This window comes from Stomoxys calcitrans, chromosome 3, assembly GCF_963082655.1.
Source record: "Stomoxys calcitrans chromosome 3, idStoCalc2.1, whole genome shotgun sequence".
Taxonomy (NCBI): Eukaryota; Metazoa; Arthropoda; class Insecta; order Diptera; family Muscidae; genus Stomoxys; species Stomoxys calcitrans.
Window position 1 is genome coordinate 7,342,823 of NC_081554.1, and position 14,579 is coordinate 7,357,401.

Consider the following 14,579-nt stretch of genomic DNA (forward strand, 5'->3'; position numbering starts at 1 on the left):
GTCATTAAATTTTAAGTCGATCTAGCCATGTCCGTCCGTCTGTCTGTCGAAATTAGCTAACTTTCAAAGGAGTAAGGCTAGGTGCTTAAAATTTTGCACAAATACTTCTTATTAGTGTCGGTCTGTTGGGATCGTAAATGGGTCATATCGGTCCATGTTTTGATAAAGCTGCCATATAAACCGATCTTGGATTTTGACTTCTTGAGCCACTAGAGGGCGCAATTCTAATCCGATTTTGCTGAAACTTTGCGTGAGGTGTTTTGTTATGATTTCCAAAAGTATGGTTGAAATCGGTGCATAGCCTGATATTGCTTTCATATAAATCTTGTGTCTTGATTTTTGCGCCTCTAGAGGGCGCAATTCTTATCCGATTTTGCTGAAATTTTGCATAACGTTTTTCGTTACGACTTTAAACAACTGTGCTAAATATGGTTCAAATCGATCCATTACCTGGTATAGCTGCCATATAAACCGATATTGAATCTTGACTTCTTGTGCCACCAGAGGTGCGGAATATCGGATCAAATAGAACATGTTTTTAAGATTTTAGAAATATATCACAGCTGTGATATCAAGACTTTGACATTTAGATGTACTGCAAAATCAAAACAAAAATAAAAAATTGTACTCAGCTGCTGGCATGACTTCACCTAATTAGTGCATCCTGGGCTTAACCTTATTCAGTGAATCCTGAAAGCTTGTAAGCAATGTAGGATTCACTAAATAAGTTTGTGGAAAGGAATCTTTTTTTTTGGATTTTTGACAGTACTTGCCATTGAGGATATTAACTTGTTCTCTTTTAACACTCATTCTTTGCAAACGTTACCTTCTATTATTGAGCTGGGTAAACAAAAGAGTTGTTATATTTCATGAAAAATGCAAATTACATGTTACTCAGTCTAAGAGTAATTAAACTGCAAACGCAAAAATGTACGAATAATTGATGGAAAGTTTTGTTTTTAAAATTTATAAAGTGGTCCAGTAGGAAAGTTAATTTTAAAAGTTACATGTAAGCAATTATCATTAAAAATTAATGACGTTAATAACAATCGTTAATAACCAAAAGTAGATATCAAAACGAGCTTAACGAATATTATTGCATATTGTAGCAATAAATTTTCCGGCATAGATCAAAAGTCAATTAGTTTTCAATTAATTATCTGGATAATTTGTCAACCTTTAATCATACGGATTTATTCTCAGAAAAAAATAAAAATGTGAGTTTTACTCAGTTTCAAATCAAAGGAAGAAGGAACAATTTCAAGAAGATTAATGCGGAAGAAATAAAAATACAGGCTAACAAACGGTTATAACTATTTCAAAATTCAAAACAAAATAAAATAAATCAAAAAAATTATAAATATGAAAATAAGTTTTTTTTGTCAAGTAACCAGTAATGCATGAATTGACCTTTTTTGTGGTACCAAAACAAGGTGAACAACTGAGAGTTTTTAAAATGGTTTGCATTAAAGGAAAACTTATGCTTAAAAACACCAACACGTATTTGTATAAAAGGGTGTTATGTATTGTTTCCTTATTGAATGACGAGATGTAGGACAACCAGCAATGATTTTTAAACCACGATTAGACTGCATATTAAAACCTGTTTAATGGCTCAATCTTGTGTTTTTCCATTATAAAACCTGCTGAATACTGAAAGAAGAATACTGGAAATACTGAACTTATCTTGCTGCATTCTTGGATCTTAGAGGGTTTGTGAGGGGCAATAAAGTTTTAAAGGGAAAACAGATGATTCAGGATTCACTGAAAAGGGTTAAACCAAGCGATCAGCCGACATACAATTTGTTTGAATCGTTGACAGTACTTGGCATTGTGGATGTCAACTTGTTCTCTTTTTACATTAATTCTTTCTTTATGTTTTCTCCTAACTGTTGCATTTTTAAGCTGAGTATCTGTTCAGTTTTTCAAGCGGAATGTTGTCAATCTCCATATAAAAAAACACGTTGGCTGAAAATTGGCGGAAATGTAGTACTCTGTGTATAGTAAGGAAAATGGCAAAAAACTATTATAGTGGCAGTACTTGAAACTATTGCCGGCATCATTTTAATTTTTCCATTGGTTTCAATGCTTCGTATTTCTTTATTTGGTATGGAAATAAAAACATTTGATTGCTGTCAAATTTCGCTCGCAAAACAATTACAAATTTCAGCGGCTATTCCGAAAGCAGAATAGAATACAAACCTTTTTGACATCCTTTATGAAATTCATGGGACCTTTCCACTTTATGTTTTCGCAAGTGAACTAATCTTCTATTAGTGTCTCCTGCAGATGAATGAGTCATTAAAACATGCGACTCATTAAATCGAAATCTTGTGAAGATTGCCCAGGGATTTAATTAAAGGATGCGGCATGTTGCATACTTCACATAATTTCTTCATTGTGTTTAAACCTTTCATATTGTAATTATTATTCATTTAAGAACTATTTTAATACGATTTAAATATGGTTTACATAGTCAATGGTGAAACTTCAGAGGCGGAGGTCAGTTGTTTGCATCTTAACGTACACAGTTTTAGAGTAGATAATCACTTGAAATTGTATTGTAGTTGGAGTCTTTAGAAGATCTCAATGGTTTAAACTTAAAGTTTATGTAATGGTCCCATTCTTATTCCTGAATTTAGGTTTTTTTTGTTTTAGTTTCAGTTAAACCATTAATAAAAATTTAATACTCTTTTTGTTTTAAATTTCCTTATCTTCTATCGTTTTAATTTCATGTCAACAAATATCGAACAAAATTTCGTTCAACATCATGGCCCTTACCAAAGACTCTTGTGTGTAAAAAGCTTTAAAATCAGGTAGTCTAACAGCTAACATCGGCTGTTTAAAACTTTGTCATACTCAAGAAAAGACTTTAAATGAGGAATTTATCAATTTCTTTGTTACTGGCAAAATTAAAGAAAAAAAAACCGAGATATTTACAGAATATTTGCATTTTTTTACACAGATCTGTGTTACAAACTGAATAACTTTCCTAAATGCTTAATAGCATATGTAAAACTGTACATTAATGTAAGAATATTAATGAAGTAAAACAAAACTAGTTTGATAGACAATGTTGGGAATCTTATGGGCTCATCGGGCAATATGGGAAACTATTTGCATAATATATTTTCTTTGTTCTTGTTAAATGGTTAAGAGCTAAGTATGGATTTCGAAAGTTGAACTATCAAAAATAAGAAGCTATCATTCTCAGAATACCATCCCTAACCGCTCCACATCCATTGAATTTACTCAAAAATATATGGAGCTGAAACAACGAAGGGAAAATACAAAGAAATCAGATTGCAAAATTCGGCTAGATATCTAGGCAATACTGACCATAGGCAAATATCCTTTTAAAGAACTGCTACTACTACAAGTGATATCAAATTAATACAAAAAGTGTGCAAAATAATTAAAATTTATCGATATGTTCATTTATCGCCTTTTCAACGATAAACGATCATTCATTCATATCGTATTAAGTAACATAAACTTCTTCTGAACAAAAAAGTTCGTTAAATGTTATTGACCTTTCAATGCCAACAGAATTTTGTGACTTTCGTGGCTTGTGTAAAAATAAAAGATTTACTAAACAAAAGATCATTTAAATAATATATTCATATCAACTGCTTACACATTTCCTCAACTTGAGTATATTTGGACAGTAGTAGTTAAAGTTTATTGATTTTGTATACCCTACACCACTGAAAAAATTGGTTCGGATTTGGATATAGCTGCCACATAAATGTTCGTCCGATTTGCAGTACTAATGCAATAAAATGGTCATTTGTTGACCGATTCTCTCGAAGGATTTTCGTATGACTCTCGACATTACTTATAGAAATCCGCTCAGTTTTAGATAAAGCTGTCATATATGCATCGCCCGACTTTCACTTCTATGGTCACTGCAAGCGTATTAATTGACAATCTTGCCATATTTTGTACAGCGCTTTTCCCGACGACTACCACAACATATAAGAAGTTTGATAGAAATCGGTTCAGATTTGGATATAGCTCCCATACATATGTTCGTCCGATTTGGATTAATATTTCAATAAAGTGCTCATTTGTTAACCGATTCTCTCAAAATTTGGCAGGAAGGATTTTCTTATATCTTTTAATATTACCGGTGAATTTCATAGAAATCAATTCAGATTTATATATAGCTGCCATATATGTATTTCGCCCGATTTTCGCGCCGCACTTGTTGCTTCCAATTCCAGGTAGTCCACGCCAAGAACTATGCAGAAAGATATGAATGCGCACTATTGTCGTAACTCGATAGGTGACAGTTGGGGCCTAGGCATGGGGCGAATTCTAAGGAGTTGCTCAGAAGTCATGTAGCTGCCATATCAACCGATCACCCGATTTTATTTATTGAGTTTCTGTGGGGCCAATTTTTTTCAGATTTGGCTGAAATTTTGAATTTGACTTTTGAGCTTCTAGAAGGCGCAATTCTTATTCGATTTCGCTGAAATTTGTTTGATTTGTATTTAAATAACTGTGCCAAGTATAGCCAAAATCGTTTCATAATCTGATGTAACTGCCATATAAACTGATTTCCCAAGTTGACTTCCTAAGTCCCTGGAGCGCGCAATTATTACTCGATTAGCCTGAAATTTTGGAGGTAGTATTTTTCTATGATTTCTAACAACCACGACAAGCCATGGTATAGCTCTTATTTATTTGAAAAAGTCATTCAAAAAACAGCACATGCGATCCATGGAGTAAAAACGCTTTTACTTGTTTTTGTATAGACCCTAAAGAAAAATTTTTTTTCCGAGCTATTAAATATTGCAGACTTTCGACAAGCAAATTTTCCCCCATACCTTATATGACGGGAAAAATGTTTTTACTATTTTCATTCGATGCCATTTTCAAACTGGAATAAAATTTTTCTTAAGTTGCTATTACACGATCAGACATGTCATATGTAATTTCAAAAATAACAACTCTGAAAATTGCACACATCGTGTGATACATACGAAAAATTTAATGTGACAAATGGATTTTGGAATTAATATGGAACTTTTTCGATTAAATCCAGCTTTTATTTCATCGAACATACATGTAGAAACATGTCTATATATGATAATTCATGCCGATTAGAGGGTGCTCTATTCGTATTTGACGTTCATGAGACAAGTCTTATGAATACAGAAAGTGACGGATCATAAGACATGTCTGATCTTGTAATGGCATCTTAAGACAGCTCTATTCTTGGGTATTTTTCTATTAAGTTGGCGTTAATGCATTAAAGCTGAGTATTCTGTTCAGTTTTTCGAGTGGAATACTGTCAAACTCGATATAAAAAAACGTCGGCGAAACGTTAGCTGAAAAGTAGTACTCTGTTTATAGTGAAGATAATGGCAAAAAAAATATTATAGTGGCAAACTCTTGAAACTGTTGCCGGCATCATTTTATTTTTTTTTTTTTAATTACTTCCTACCAAAATTTAAGAAAAATCATAGTCAAAATCTTCATATAGCATCTATTATACCGATTTCCCGATAGGAATTCTTGAGTTCATAAAAACTGTATTTTGCCCCGATTTCGATGAACAGCAATGTCGGATAAAGTTGTCACTAGATTTACAACCCGTGTCCGCCATTACGATTTTCATTAAACCTCTCATCATCTATATTTGTATGTAGCTGCCATACAACCGATTGAAGGCAGTTGGACAAAAGCCGATTTTTTTTTCCCTGAAATTTGAAACAGCGAATAACAGTATTAGATCCCCCGACGTTGACGCCGAGTACGTGAGAAATATAGTCTGGGTTGGGGCATTAAAGGCTTTTAATAATTATATCAGATGATTTTGATTGGAACTTCAAGCTCGGGGTCAAAGTGATACTTTGATTTCAAAAAAAATGGTTTTATTCTGCATACACTGGAACGAAAGGAAGAAAAACAATTTTGAGTTATCCCCGATTTTGTCAGCTTGGTATTTATACTCGTACGTTGGAAGAACCTACCTAAATTTGAGGACAGCCCGCCATCCTACCAATTTTGGTAGGAACCTACCAAAAACTGCAACACTGATCATAATATGTGATTTTTTCCATACACCCTAATATATTATATTTCAATTATAAATGAATTTATAGCCTTTATTTACTATTTGCAATTTCATTGTATAAATGGCTATCTCTCCGAGTTGAGTATGACGACTGTAATGATAACCACAATTGCACATACATGCATATGTATGAACGCAGGCCTATGAACGGACATGCAAGACAAAAATGAATAATTTTTTACTGTGCTTCCCAGCTTTTATGAAGTTGCTGCAACACCCGCTTCAGACAAAACGCAAGAAAAAAAAAACACTGACAAAATTCGATTTCCTCAAGAAGTTGTCCATGATATACTTATTGAGAGAACACACAAGCAACACATAAAGAATTCTTGGTATTCAAGCAGCACCGGTTATGAAATAGCCATTCAATTCCATCCATTCACCTGCCCACAAATTGCACCATATCTGGTTATTAAACTTTAATTCGAGACTGTCAATTTATTCTCGGCAGTATTGAGTTGCGGCAAGTTGTTGGCAACACTTACAAGTAGCTTATCTACATTTAATTACAAATACTTTATATTTTTATGACAGGACATGGTTAGCATGTTATTTTGCTTATAAGTTGAAAGCCTTAAACGTTCATTTATAATCATTTTAAAGTTTAATAGTAGTCTAGGGCATTACTGGCAAGCAGTCTGGGTGGTGACGCTACAGCAAATATGGATCAAAACTTAAGGCTATATAATACGGCATGTAGTTGTCTTATGACATTTCATATTTAGCACATGTTGAGTTGTACATGACGTGTGATACAAACGGAACTAACATGAAAATCACTTTTCAAAATAGCACATGTAATTTGTTCGATTAGAGCGTCTCTATTCTTTCTGACAAAAAGATATAGAGAAATCAGCTGTTTTTGTTGTCAGTCGAATGAAAGCAGTCCCAAATTAAATTGTTTTCACAAATTTATGATTTAACCAATTATTACGCATACAAAAACTTTTGATCAAATTTTATGAAAATAACATTCAGGCGAAATAGCAAAAATGATGAATCGTATGTAAATTGACAATTTTGACAAACATTTTCAATTACATGTGAATACAAAAAGAGACATGTCGTAAGACATCTACATGCTTGTAATAGGAGATTTAGTTCACTTTTAAACCCAGTACCGACTTTTCGGCCGAACAACTGTCAAAACGCATCTAAGGTAGGTATTAAGATAATTCACTGTGGAAATTTTTCACAAAAAATTGTTTCCCTGTTCCCTGTGCAATAAAAAGACATATAGGCAACCCTCCCATCATATGTTTTACCACAATCATTATTTTGGTAAGTTATGGTGTACACGTTGTGTTATCACAAAAAATAGGAGTAGAAGAGCTACATTTTCATAGATTTTTTCACTATTTTTTATATGGAATTTCACTGTGAAATCTGAACTTTGTATCCTACTTTTATTAAAAAAAAAAATGTTCTGGCGAAGAATAGAGTGCGTTGAATTTTGCTTAATTTAATAGGAACTTACCTTCGAATGAAGTCAGTACTAGTCTTTATATCAAAAGCAGCTGATTTCATAGTGGAAAAAGAAATGCTCGAGTAAGCCGAGTGACCCATTGGGATTTATATAAGTGCTGTCCGATTTAAGTTTTAGCTCAATGATAAGGTACTTCCTATTGGTAGCAACTAAGCGAACCCTCATTGTAAATGAGTTTTACTGGCGAAACCTCTAAATTTTTTGCAAATTTGCACAAACTTTTACTGATATTCGTACTTACGATCACCAAATCATGGAAATCAGATGATTTTATGGAGGGGGAAGTTTCTAAGTGACATTTTCACTTCAATAAAACTTCTTCCGTTTGAGACAATTATGTTAGCTTTTAATTCTGAATTTCATAAGGTAATAGGGTGTTTATCATTTGCTCTGGATTGACCAAACTGAACTGCGTCTGTTAGCACTCTTGGATGCGATGACTATGAACTGATCGCTTGTGCTCATGGAGTCAAATAAGTATATGTGAGTATTGACAAAGTCAATTAAATCGCTTTAGTATTTGAAAATCGCCAATTGCCTAACCGATAAAACTGGTTCTTATTCTTATTGTTTTTCTCTCTTCTTTACGCTGCGTTTGTTTTTGCTGAAAGCGATAGTAAGCCTAGATTATTAAAGAATACAATAACAACAAATTAACATATAGGCCCCTATGAATGAAGCATGAAGCTTGTCTGCTATATGGTATAGAATATTAGACGCAAAATCATTGTACTATGTTATATACGTGGAAACGGACGGCAGACTATTTCCAAATATACCATACCAACACCAGCCATCTAAAACGTGTCTTGGCAATAAGGTCGACATGGCTTAATCAGACCAAATGTGTGCGATGGTCACAAAGTAGTTATACCCGTACATGTGAGTACTTCAAACGGCAAGCACAGTGGTTTCATTGTTTTAGTCCAAAAATGGCTTAAAAGTAAGGGGGAAGTCTAAAACACCAAATTAAAATGTTTAGAGATGACAAAATGGTGAATAAAACGGAAAACGGCTTTAGTATAAAAAGTACATAGCAGGATTCACAAATAGAAGGTTAGGTCACTTGCGAAAACATAAAGTGGATAAGCCCCATGAACATCATTAAGGTTGTCAAATCTGCGAATTGAAAATGGCATCAATCAGAAGAAAACGTAAACAAAGAATGAATGTGACAAAAATTTAAAAAATTTTATGTCGGCTGATCGCTTGGCTTTACCTTATTCATTGAATCCTGAGTACGTAGGTAGCTGGAGAATTTGTCATTGGGTTCAGCGATCTATTGGGTTTAGTCAAGTAAGTGCGAGTAACATGGCCTGTTGTCTGAGACATACCTTTTAACATGCCAATTGCTCACGAGTTCGTAAAGGCCAAAACAAAATGAGCTTTGTTTTTGAGCGTAGCGTTGAAAAATACAACTCTGCAAAAACAAATACCCCAAATCCCAAGCAACGCGCAACGTTAAACAATTTTTATCTTTGACGCCTAAAAACACTACTTCAAGTGCAGAACGACGCTGAATTTCAGTCATCAAAGTGAAAATTCGTTAACTTTGTACCCTTGATTTTGTATGATTTGTTTGCATTTTTCAACGAAACGCTCAAAAACAAAGCTCGAAGCACTCATTCTGTTTTGGACTTTAGTACCGAAGTTCTGTACTGTAGAAGTAACAGAGTAACAGCCAGTTTTACTAATTCTGTGTCACACATATGAGTGATTCGACTAACTTAAGCTGGTTTCACTTAAGAAGATTAAATCACTTGCCCAAAATCAACCAAGATGGATTTAATTTAATTGTTTCGCCATGACAATCAACGATACAACCCTTTAGGAATGTTGTCGCAAATTCCTGCTAGGCTGTCAAACTTCTGTACACTGTCGAATTCACTTTTAAACCCAAGCAAACCTTTTTGACATTCTAGTGAGTGTTGAATACAACTGCGACATTGGAAGGTTTCATCAGCTGGGCTGGTGACTTTACCTTCTTAAGTGATCCCTGCACTCAAGCATCTTTTTTACATGATTAAATCAGCGAACTAAAATCGCCCATTTTCCGTAACACCAAATTAGTAGGACCTGTTGTAAGACTGTTTCTACTAACTTCCTAAAGAAACCGAAGAATACACCAATGAGCGTCACTTGCCGCAAACAAAAGGTGTATAGGCCCCATGAATATTAAGATTGTCAAAATGACACAAATTAGAGAAAATATAAACAAACAAACTTTCGCTTATGCGACTGAGGCTGTTTCAAGGTCTTTCTCAAATAATCATCATTTCATCTGTTTAAATAGGATATTTTCGATAAAACTATTTATGTATATCGATTGAACAATATACTACCTGGGGTAGGGATTCATAACTGGATTTTTGATAGAAAGGGTTTGATTATTTAGCTAGAGAAAGAATACCGACATTTAATTGAAATTTTGCACAAAAACTTCTTATCGATATAGGCCATTGGGTAAGGCAAATGGGTCTTATCAATGCGATTTGACTTCTGGAGCACCTAGAAACCTAAACATTTGTCCAATTTGCCTGAAATGCGGCATTTGAAGTTCGTTTTTACCTTACAATACCCACACCAAATTACAACCGTTCCCGCCATTTGAAGTACAAGCTTGAATACACTCCGCAATTTTTAATTAGGGCGCATGAGCTACATAAGACTCCCTCATACTGAGGTGGTTCGGTTCAAGTTCACACTGGTTTAACTGTCAAACTGGTTATGCAGCTACACGATGTATATTTTTTTTTTTGTCAGATCATTGTATTGTTTACAGGCCACCAAAAACGAGATGGAGTTCAAGCGTAATAGTGTGACTGCCTTATATTTGACTGGAGCTTTTTAAGTTCCAAAAGGCACATTATCTTACACCAACGCAAATAATACATAAACTCGAAAGAGCAAAGGAGTTGCGATTGAAAGAACGTGGTGAATTTCCAAACATCATGTCCTCTGACGCGAAAAATTTCCCAATTAAGCATTTCGTAAATTCCCAAACATATATGCGAATATTCACAAAACGTAATACAGTTTTAAAGCAGGTTCATTTCACAAGTTTCCTTTATTTACAAACCTACTTGAACCTTTCGGTCGTAGAACATGGATTTACCATCTTGACTCGGCACCTTCACATAAAGCATATTTAAGCCAAGAATAGCTTAAAAATCATGTTCTGCACTTCATTTCGACTACACAGCAAGGAGAGCAAGGTAAGAACTTAAAAATGTGCTCGTGTGGATGCCATTGCACGGGAATGGTTCAAAATACGAGAAGTTTTCATTCGTGCAACGCGTTTTTTGACCCGCTCAAGGCAAAAGGTGGTCATATCGAGCAAAAGTGAATGGGTTCTGAAATTAAAATTACTTGCAGGCAATGAATCAATAAAAAGTATGTTCACATAAAAAAGAGGGTTATATGGTAACACTTCTTTACAGCTACCCTGTGTGTATTTCCCATATAAACACATTTTCAGATCTGACCTTTAATCCTATGGAAACAGCAATTCTTATCATATTTGACTAAAAATTGCACAAAAATGCTAGTTCTGACTTATAACCAATATCCATACCGGAAAGGAAAACCACCGTTGAAAATTTTTTCTTTATGGTCTCGCCAGGATTCGAACTCAGGCGTTCAGCGGACATGCTAACCTCTGCGCTACGGTGGTCTCCATAGCTTCTACACAAACTTATCATATTAATTGGTTTCTGGTCGCAAAATGTTTCGCGATGAGTTCTGGTCCAAAACTGTTTATAATCTGATAAAGGTCCCATATAAACCGATTTCCAGATTTGAGTTTATGATCACCATTTATGAATATCATTCTAAATTTTTGGGTTCTGTTTATAAATAGAAATTATACAAATAACTTAATTGTTTCTCACTGTGGAGGTAGACAGCTTAACGTTGAGCCTAAACTTAAATCGGAAAACGGTCTAAATGATTCGTTTGAGTTTTATTTAAAACTCGAAGGAACTCATATCAATGAGTGCTGTCCGATTCAAGTTTTGTGCTCAAAGAAAAGGCACCTCCTTTTTAAAGCCGAGTTCGAATGGTGTGCCACAGTGCGACACCTCTTTGGGGAGAAGTTTTTTGTTTTAAGTCTAGATAACTTATTTTTGCAATGTAAGCAAAACAAAACTTGATCGGCAGGTATTGATGATTTCCCATCCATAAATCTGCATTTGTTGTTTCTTTTTTTTTTGTGACGACTGTATCTTATCACACACAGATCGATCAATCACTGTACAGATAGTACAATTAAGAGGTAGTGTCATTAGCACGCCAACAAAATTCTACCCTCAACGAAACTACCTTGAGTGGCAAATGCCGCAAATTGAAATGTCAAAGTGGTTTTAGAAATAAACGTTGTTTTACAACTTATCTTCTAAAAATGATTTTTATATTTGTATTTTTATCATTACAACTCTGTTTTGATGCTTATGTGTGGAATATCGGATCAAATAGAACACCTTTTTAAGGTTTTAGAAAAATATCACAACTGTGATACCAAGCCTTTGACATTAAGAATTACTGCAAAATCTAAACAAAGATAAAAATTTGTACTCAGCTGTTCGCATGACTTCACGTTGTTAGCGCATCCTGCACTTTACACATCATTCTTACTTGTCTCTGCGATTACACATCCCTGACAACCTGTGACAGCTTTGCTAACATTGTTCGTAACACTGTGCGCATGCGTGCTAGCGATATTTTACAACTGAACATTCGAAATTTCACAACTTCAGTTGCATGAATGCCAACTAACCGCTAAGGTCCGTCCGTACGTTCCAATAGTCTTATTTATTATTCATAATATCATTGTTATTACACTACGAATATCTTTGTTTTTGGAAAATGCAATTAAAACAGAAATATACAAAAGCAAGCAATAAAAACACACACAAAAAACACGCCAACGGACTGGTCATTGTTATTTGTTTTATTTCTCAACAGCGAGTATTTGTATGCAAAGTAAATAATTGTAAAAAGTTCATGACACAAGACTTGCAGATGAATAAAGGGTACGAGAGAGAGTGAGAGAGGAAGAGCAACGGGGTATGGCACTCTATGTAATTGCGGCGGCAAATTTTGACACTTGAATTTTAATGTTACATTTTTCAAAAGCAAAACACTTCGAACTCGTATATGTATAACATATAACATTTTAATGAAAAAAGCAACAACAACAATATTTGTTTGACTGTCAACTGCAAAGTGGAAAAAATCATTTTCTTGGTTGGCGGAAGTTTCGTAAACCCCACCAAACCAAAAAAAAAACAATTATTTTGGCAATGTTTTTTGTGGTTACTTTGGTTTCTTGCCTACTCATACTACTTTGTGGATAATCCTCTGGTAGCGTCATGTATTTAATTTTCTAAATTTCCACTACAACACTCTGTTAAACGAGTAACTTACCTATGACAATAGAGCAGAACGATAAATGCTTTTTAATCGAGAATTTGTTCTGGATATTATTTGGTATCCCCTTTTTTGTTTTTGTTTATTGAATCACGAAAAAAGAACCACTCACAACCGATCTTACGGACACAGCAGAAACACACAATTCTCTCACAGTTTCCGACCGAACACACCGAAACGATCTTAACGCATTTATGGCGAGCAAGTAACTGATGTTTTACTCTATTAAACCGCAACAGATGAAGGCAAAAAAGCATTAACCAAAAATGTCGTAGACAAACAACGTTTGAGTTAAGTTTTAATATCTACTTGCTCTTTGGCTCAAATACTCAGTCAACCTCAGCTTAAAAGAGCGATAACGGATAAAATGTTTACAACAGTGCTGCCACACTCGTCAAAAAGTTCATGTTAACGTAGTTCAACTGACGAACGCATTTCATGAGATATATCGTACAATCTTAAGATTGTAAAAATAATAAATAACTAATAAATCTTGTATTTAACAATATATTCTACTTAAATAGAATCTTAAATATTAAACAGAATCAAGGAAACACTTAACACTGTACAGCATTTAAATGGTTATTTCTCCATATGAGACAAATTAATGAATATTAAACCCCGTTTGCACTGCTCATTAAATCCGGATTGAAGGTTCTCGTCAGCTGATTTTTTTTTTATTTAAAGTACGAAGTGAACTTGTACTAAGTTCATATTTTGAGTATTAAAAGATATTATGTTAAATTTTATCAGACCTTGACCCATATAAAAGACTCTAAAACATCATAAAAAAAGGAAAAACAATTTACTAAAGTTAAGTTCTTCAACAGCTCAAGGATTAATTTAAATATTTCGCACATACGATTTGTTTCTTTTTAGGAAATGAGTATTGCATTATTCACCCAGAAGTAGATTTGGATGTTTTATAATAAATTCAATTGTTTTCATATGTGTTTATGCCGTCCCTCATTATGCATTGCTATTCATGATCAACAACTAATTAGCCCCATTTACCTAACATTGAAGCATTTTTGCTAATAACCTAATTTTGAAATAGCGGGTAATCTATTTTGCACTTTTGAAAATAATCAATTCCTAAGGCAACTGTTTGATATGGTCATACATTATATGTGTTAGCGAAAATGGAAATGATCTAAGTCGTGTATGAAATGGGTGCCGATTGTTAAATTTAAAGTAAGGCAGAGAACCGAAGTCTCATATTTAATTAAAGTTCACTCCTACTAGGGCATTGGAGACTATTATATAATCAGGTCATACTATCGCTGGATAATCGAGGCGATGATAGGATGGCGGGAGTTTTCGGATTGGATACCTGAGATGACACTTGTGGTCGAGTGCGAAGCACTGTTGCCAGCGGTAAGGTCTTAGGTTGAAGAAACTCCATGGTACAATTAAGTGGTGGAGTCATTAGCACAACAACCAAAAACTACCTCTAACGAAACTACCTTGAGTGCAAATACCGTAAATTGAAGTGTCAAAGTGGTTTAAGAAATTAACTTTGTTTTCGACTTATCTTCTTTAAATGTGTTTTATATTTGTACTTTCTTCATTGAAACACTG

At 34.2% G+C, this 14,579-nt stretch overlaps 1 protein-coding gene across 2 annotated transcripts in view; it reads right to left on the bottom strand.

Moving 5' to 3' along the window:
- Positions 1-13,234, bottom strand: part of LOC106090335 (alpha-tocopherol transfer protein-like) — a 32,100-nt gene extending 18,866 nt beyond the window's left edge. The window contains exon 1 of one of the 2 annotated variants that reach the window (XM_013256491.2): positions 12,996-13,234. The gene's annotated coding sequence lies outside the window, so the exon portion shown is untranslated. Of the gene's footprint in view, positions 1-7,812; positions 7,926-12,995 lie in introns of those variants that run through there. The other variant, XM_013256493.2, reaches the window with a different exon arrangement.
- Positions 13,235-14,579: the final 1,345 nt, after the last annotated feature.